Here is a 7,114-nt window from a genome sequence, read left to right as displayed (position 1 = left end):
GTGTGTGTGTGTGGGTGGGTGGGGGGGAGCATAGAGTTGGGGGCGGGGGCAATGATGGAGGAGAGACCAGAGACTCCAGTGTGGGTACAAGGAGGCAGGCCACTCCCTAGGGACTGGGCCCTGAAGGAAGGCTCAGGAGTGGCGGGGCAGAGGGGAGGGGCGTTCTGTGGTGGGGAAGATGAGGTGTGCAGGCAAAGTCTTGAAATTCAAGATAAGTGAGGGGCTAGGATCCTGGAGGGGAGTGAGTTGAGAAGGCAGTGTGGCTGTACGTTGCAAAGAGCAGAAGTTGGGTGTGCCTCCCCAGACAAACCGCAGGATGGCCCTCTGACCCAAGGCACCCCTCGGCCAGTTTCCAGGAAGGAGCCAGTCCGTCAAGGAGGGAAGTGGTAGTCACACCACTGCCCTTTGAGGAGACATCCAGTAAGTCTCAGAGATAGCTATGGTGTAACAGGAAAAAGCATGGATTTGGGGTTCAAATTGTAAAGTTAAATTTCAGCTGGGCCACTTCCTAGTTGTGTGATCTTGGGCTAGTTACCTAACGTCCCTGAGCTCAGTTTCCTCCTCTGTAAGATCAAGCTTAAAATGCAACTCTCTCACAAGAGATGCTGCAGATGCAGCAAGATAATGGCCTAGGGGTGGGGGAGGTGGGGAGGGTGCTCAGCTTGGCTGGTTTCCCTTTCTTTCCTCTGAGGTCAAGATGGAATGATAAAGTGGGGCCGGGTGGGGCCACCTCTCAGCCTAAAGGAAAGCACTTCAGCAGCTCTGCGAAGGCTTCTGGAAGGGCCAAGTTGATATCTCCCCTCCCCTGACTGAATCCGCTGGCAAAATGGGAAAGGGCCGTGGGGATATGTGGAAAATGCTCTAATCCCTGTCCCAGTTTTTCACCAATGCATTTTCCTTTACCCCCAAACATGTTTGACATTTTCCCCTGGGTTTGCTGTGGCCTAAGTGTGAACTTTGGAGTCAAATAGACTTGTATTTGCATCCTGGTTCCACCTCTTCACGGCAGAATGCAATAAATTTGTTAACTTCCCTGAACCCCAGGCACAGGGGACAAATCAATAAAGGGTCCTGCCCCACAGAGCTATCCTCCAGTGGAAGAGCCAATGAACTTCCAACCTCACCACCATTCATTCGTTCATTCATTCAATCCCTCACTCAAATACTTACTGAGCACCTACTAAGTGCCTGGCACTATCCTGGATGCAGGAGTTGAAAGGGCGAGGAAGACCACTGTGGTTGTTGCCTCATGGGATAAATAAATAAGCAGGGCAATCAGACACTGTGGCATGAGGGCAATGAATTCTTGATGGAGGAGAGCACGGCGCGGGGACACAGACACAGAGGGCCCAGCAGCTTAAGGGACAGCCAGAAGGCCAAGGTGACAAGACCAGCAAGCGAGGGGGAGTAGTATGAGAGGAAGGGGCTGGATCTGGTAGGGTGTTATGGGGCAGGGGTTTTATTACGTGAGTTTGGATTTTATTACATGAGCGCTGGGGAGCCGCTGAAGGATTTTTAAGCAGGGGAGTGACACGATTGAGCAGAGGTCAAGAGACCAGTGAGGAGACTTTGCATATTATGGCCAGTGATGATGGGCATGGACCCCCGTGGACAAAAGGGAGCCACGTGGCAGCTCTGGGTGATGGGCTGTTTGGGGGAGTGAGGCCCCAGGAGAAAGGGGGCCTGATCCTTAGGTACAGCTGGAACATGGGGAAATGCTGGTGCTTTTTGCTGAGGTAGGGAGGACCTGGGAGAGGGGCAGGCTGGGGGTAGCGCTCAGGAGCTGTACTTTGGACAAGCTAAGGTTAAGACACCTGTGAGACAGGGAGATGTCAAGATGGCGTTTGGAGCCACGTTTTACAGACAAGGCCACTGAGGCTCGAAGAACTCAGAACTTTCCCAGAGTCCCACTCCCAGAACTGGGGTTCCACTCTGAGGACCTCCAAAGCCTGGGGCACCAAACAGCCTCCCCTCTCAGCAGGCCCTAGGAAAGGAACTCATCAGAGAAGGGTCTTCGGGTTCCAGGAAAGGGGAGGAAATTTAAGAGGAGCCCCTCCCTGCCAGGTAGCCTCAAGTGCTAGCTTTCCCAGGCTGAGCTGTTGTCCCCACCTTGGGGGAATGGAGAAAAGAGGGGAGGCTTGAGACCCCTGGATGTGGGAACAGGGCTTAGGACTTCTGGCTGCATTTGACGACACAATGCCACCGCAGTAGCTCGATGCAAAGTTGGGTTGGTAGCCAGAAGTCCAGAGCTTAAGCACCTTTATGGGTGGACTGAGCTCTGATCCCAGGGTCCCCTGGAAAGGAAAGGACTTCCCTCCACGCTGCCTCCTCCTCTCCCCCAGCCTCTTTGCTCTGAAATGACAGTTTAGAGAAACTGGTGTGAAATAGTTTGAAACTCAGATGTCTGGGCAGTCCCTCAGGGCACAAAACAGGAAGCCAAGATTAAAGGCAGATTTCCAGCAAAGTCCCCTTCTACTTCCTGCAGAGCAGGTGCTCAGGCTGAGCTGACTGTGGGCAGCTTCCCTCGCTGACAGCACCTCTGCGTGGCTCTGCAGAGGCCGGCTCTCCTGCTTTAGGAGCTGTTCTTCAACCTCGTCATCACCATCCCCACAGGAAGCTCCTGCCAGGCCCTTGGGGGAATGAGCCTTCTCCAGAAAGAGGCTGTGGAAGGTGGAAGGAGGCACCGACAGGAAACAGCACCTGGGGACACCTAGGAGGCAGTGAGACCAGGCGGAGAGGGCATGGGCTTTGGGATCGTTCAGGCCTGGTGTGAATGCCACTGCTTGCTGTAGGGTCTCGCTGACCTGTGGGAGTGGGTCGAGGGGTAGAAACAATGCAAAGGGGGGCTTCAGGGAAGGTAGCCGGGGAGACTGGACCAGTGCTGGGGCCTGAGAGGCCTAGCGAAGGGCAGAAGCAGGAGAAAGCAAGTGGCTACAGTGGCCATCTCAACATCAGGGACCACTCGGCGGGGGGGCCAAGCTGATATCCACAGCTGCTAAAGTCTCAGGGAACCAGGGGCCAGCATGGGCCTCCCCTGTAACCTCTTTCGGGGGCCGGCATGGCCCTCCCCTGTACCCTCTTTCCCTTCCTGACCCGCAGGAGGGCTGGCTTCTGTGGGCTCCGTCAAGGCAAGAAGCTACGCCTGCCTCATGCAGAGGCAAAGCCGTGACCTTCCAGATGAGCCCTGTGCTCTCCTCAAGGGGCCTGAGACCCCACCCTCACAAAGCTGTCCTTGGGAGGACACCTGCATCCAGAGGCATCACGCATTGAAAACCTCCCTTCTTGGGCTGGCTGAGTTTATCACGAGGACAAGGCATTGGCCTGGGAGACCCAGGTTCTAGGGACAGACTGGCTTCTGATTTGGGGCAAGTCCTCCCCATCCAGGCCTCAGTTTCCCCTCCTGTGTACCGAAGGGTTGCATCTGGTGACCTCCTGCTGTTCTGACTCTGTGTGCACAGGTGGAGGCCCTGGGCACGGGGAGGGTGGGCAGCTGCCAACGGACTCCAACTTCTGTCCGCCTGGGACCAGGGAACTACCATTTACTGAGCACCTGCTATGTGCCTGATACTTTATTATTATTATTGATGATGATACTGATATTTACTGGACACTTACTATGCACAAACATTTTTAATGTCAGATTAAAGTCTCTTCTCTTTACCGCAACAGTTTGCTCTAAGGGGATTTCTAAGGATGCTTGTTTGTTTGTTTCCGCCATGATGGTGGCAGAAGTCTTGGTGCTGATGGCTTGGTGGCTTTTTGGCTTTTGTGGGTTAGCGGTGGTGGTGACCCAACCGAGAGGCCATTGGGAGCTGGAGGACCTCACTCTTGTGGCTTGAGGCAGCTGTTACATAAGGCTTCCTCGACCACGCCACAGGGGTTAATTGGCTGGTCTCCTGACCTTGAAGGTCATGGGTCTGGGCTTCCCAATTCAGAATCTCTCTGGAGCAGGCAGATGCAGAACCAAGTTCATGACATGAATTGGTCAAGGAACCTGGGATCCCTGCAAACTGTCTGGTGCCTTCCTCCAGGAAGGCATATTTCCTCCAGAAATATGGCCCATATTTCTTTCCTCCTTGGTCCTTGGTCTTGCAATGTTCTGTCTGGTGGGGCACAGATGTTAAACAGCGTGATGAGAGTTACTAGGAGAGATGTGCAGGTGTGTTGCAGGTGCACAGCAGAGGAGCCCTCCTCAGACCCTCAGGAAGAGAGATGCCTGGGATAATAGGAGCAGAGGCCCTGGAGCTGGAAGGGGTTGAGCTTTGGGAGAAGCAGAAAGAGGCTAGGATGGGCTAAGGTGCAGGGCGTGGGGGGCAGTCTTGGGAGCAGAGGTCAGTGACCAGAGCCTGCAGGGCCTCCTGTGTCCACCTCAGGGCAGAGGGACCCTGCTCTTTGAGGGTTTCGCCAATGCCTCAGCTGTGTGTTTGCATTTTTAAAAAATTATTTATTTTTTGGCTGCGTTGGGTCTTCGCTGCTGCACGCAGGCCTTCTCTAGTTGCGGCGAACAGGGGCTACTCTTCATTGCGGTGCGTGGGCTTTGCGTTGCAGTCGCTTCTCTTGTTGTGGAGCACAGGATCGTGGTGTATGGGCATCAGTAGTTGTGGCGCACAGGCTCAGTAGTTGCGGCTTGCGGGCTCTAGAGCACAGGCTCAGTAGTTGTGGCGCACGGGTTTAGTTGCTCTGTGCATATGGGATCTTCCCGGACCAGGGATCAAACCTGTGTCCCCTGCATTGGCAGGCAGATTCTTAATGACTGTGCCACCAGGAAAGTCCCTGTGTTTGCATTTTTCTTTTTTTTTTGTGGTACGCAGGCCTCTCACTGTCGTGGCCTCTCCCGTTGCGGAGCACAGACTCCGGACGCGCAGGCCCAGCGGCCATGGCTCATGGGCCTAGCCGTCCCGCCGCGGCATGTGGGATCTTCCTGGACCGGGGCACGACCCCTTGTCCCCTGCATCGGCAGGTGGACTCTCAACCACTGCGCCACCAGGGAAGCCCTGTGTTTGCATTTTTAAAAGATCACTTCTTCCTGTTGATGGAGAATTGACTGGCTTTTTGTCCTCCAGGAAGCTGCAATGGCCTTTCCCAAACCCCCAGGCTAGATCACTCGCCTCTGCAGTACCCCTCAGTGGGCCCTCTTCTCAGCTTTGTAGCCTTGACTACCTGCTTTGTGCAAGTTTCCTGGTCTGCCACTGGAGGCTGAAACATGGTGTTCAGATGTTGGTTGAATGAGAGTGATGTGAATTTTAATAAATAATAATAATAATAATAGTTAACACTCATATAGGCTTTACCATATGCCAGACACTGTCCTAAGCACTTTACGTCTTAAGTGTCATTTAATCCTTGTAATATATTTCCAAGCTATGTATCATTATTCTCTCCATTTTGCAGAAAAGGAACTGAAGGGGATTCCATGAGCGAACTCAGCCACCAGACCCTGCGTAGGAGAGGAAGGATTCAGGATGCCGTCGTATCATTCTCACCCAATTTATTTTAACAGCTTCTGGGTTAGAGTCCTGGCCTCACTCCTGCCCAGCTGTGTGACCTTAAGTAAAGGTCATATAACTTTCTGAGCCTCAATTTCCTGATCTCTAAAATGAGAGGCTCACCTCACTAGTGATGCTAAACAGAGAAGAAGAAAAGCTAATCACTTAGCAAGTGCTTTGGCCCCCGGCACACTTGCACTCGCTGGCGGTGAGATGAATATTTTTTCTCTGACTCCTGAAACAGGCTGTGTAGTACCGGCTCTCCCCTGCTGTCCTCTAAGTCCAGCTTCCTGACGCTTTTGTCTGTTCCTGAGCCTACAGTTTCACAATGGCTTGTGAACAGTAACTGTCCTCCATCCATTCCCCAAATATTGAGGGCATGTGTACTAATTCCCAGGCACCAGAGCCCCTGGGGTCAGGCAGAGCCAGAGCTTCCTTGGTTCTTGGTACCCGGAGTCCTGGGCTCGGAAAGCTTCTGAAAGTTTCATGCTTCCCCCTCAAGGCTGCTTGGAGACCTTCTCCTGCCGCACGTCATCTTTGAGCGGGACCAGCCTCCACCCAGAAGTCCCTAGGCTCAACTGCACAGATTGGAAACCCAGTTGGTGGTGTTCTGCCTTTCTCATGGGAACTGTCTGGGGGAAAGCCGAAAAGGGGTTCTGGGTTCTTCACGGTACAAAAGTTGGAAACCAACTCCTTACCAAGGAGAAGAAGCAGGAGGTTTGCCTGGCTTGGGCTGCAAAGGGAGAACAGCTGGGTGCTGCTACGCCTCAGGCCAAGCTTTTGCAAATCACATGCAAATCCTCTTGCCCAGGTGTTGTACCTGTGAATAAACTTGTGTGTCTGTGTCTGAGATCAGGGGAGCTTTTGGAAGAGGGGGGTGAAACTGCGCAGGGAGGAGATCCTCCGTGAGCTGAGGAGGTTTTAGAAGCTGCCTGAGACAGGGGTGGGCACCTGGAGGGACACGTCCCTTCCCTTTGGTTTTTTTTTTTTTTTTTTTTTGGGATATGTGGGCCTCTCACTGTCGTGGCCTCGCCCGTTGCCGGATGCGCAGGCTCAGCGCCCATGGCTCACGGCCCCAGCCGCTCCGCGGCATGTGGGATCCTCCCGGGCCGGGAGACGAACCCGTATCCCCTGCATCGGCAGGCGGACTCTCAACCACTGCGCCACCAGGGAGGCCCCCCTTTGGTTTTTAAGGCCCTCAGAGTTTAGTTCTGAAGAGCGGGTGCCTGGGTGGAGAGGAGAGGGATTGTCTCTCCATGGGGCAAACAGAGCCTGTAGCAGTAAATGTGTATTGAGTGAATAAGTGAGCAACCGAATTCTCCTTGGGGTCTCTGGCTGCCATTCTTGCCATAGGTCTCAGGGCTCCCATCCCAAGGAAAAGGGCCTTGCCTGCCTCCCTGTTGTCCTTCCCCCCAGCCCATCTTCTTAGACCCCTGCTCTTAACCACTGGCTCTCCAGGAGTGCTCTCCTGACATAGAGGTCCAGGTCACATCTCTCTCCAGCCAAAGCCAGTTCTGGTTGTAGAGGTGGTCCTCTTATCTCCAAAGACCCGCGGCCCCCCCATCCCTGGGGCCAAGCAGCTCCAGTTTCAGGTACACCTAGTGCAGCCAGCCTTCCCCCCCCCCCCC

Source organism: Lipotes vexillifer, unplaced genomic scaffold, assembly GCF_000442215.2.
Source record: "Lipotes vexillifer unplaced genomic scaffold, Lipotes_vexillifer_v1.1 scaffold242, whole genome shotgun sequence".
Taxonomy (NCBI): domain Eukaryota; kingdom Metazoa; phylum Chordata; class Mammalia; order Artiodactyla; family Lipotidae; genus Lipotes; species Lipotes vexillifer.
This window is presented reverse-complemented; position numbering follows the sequence as displayed.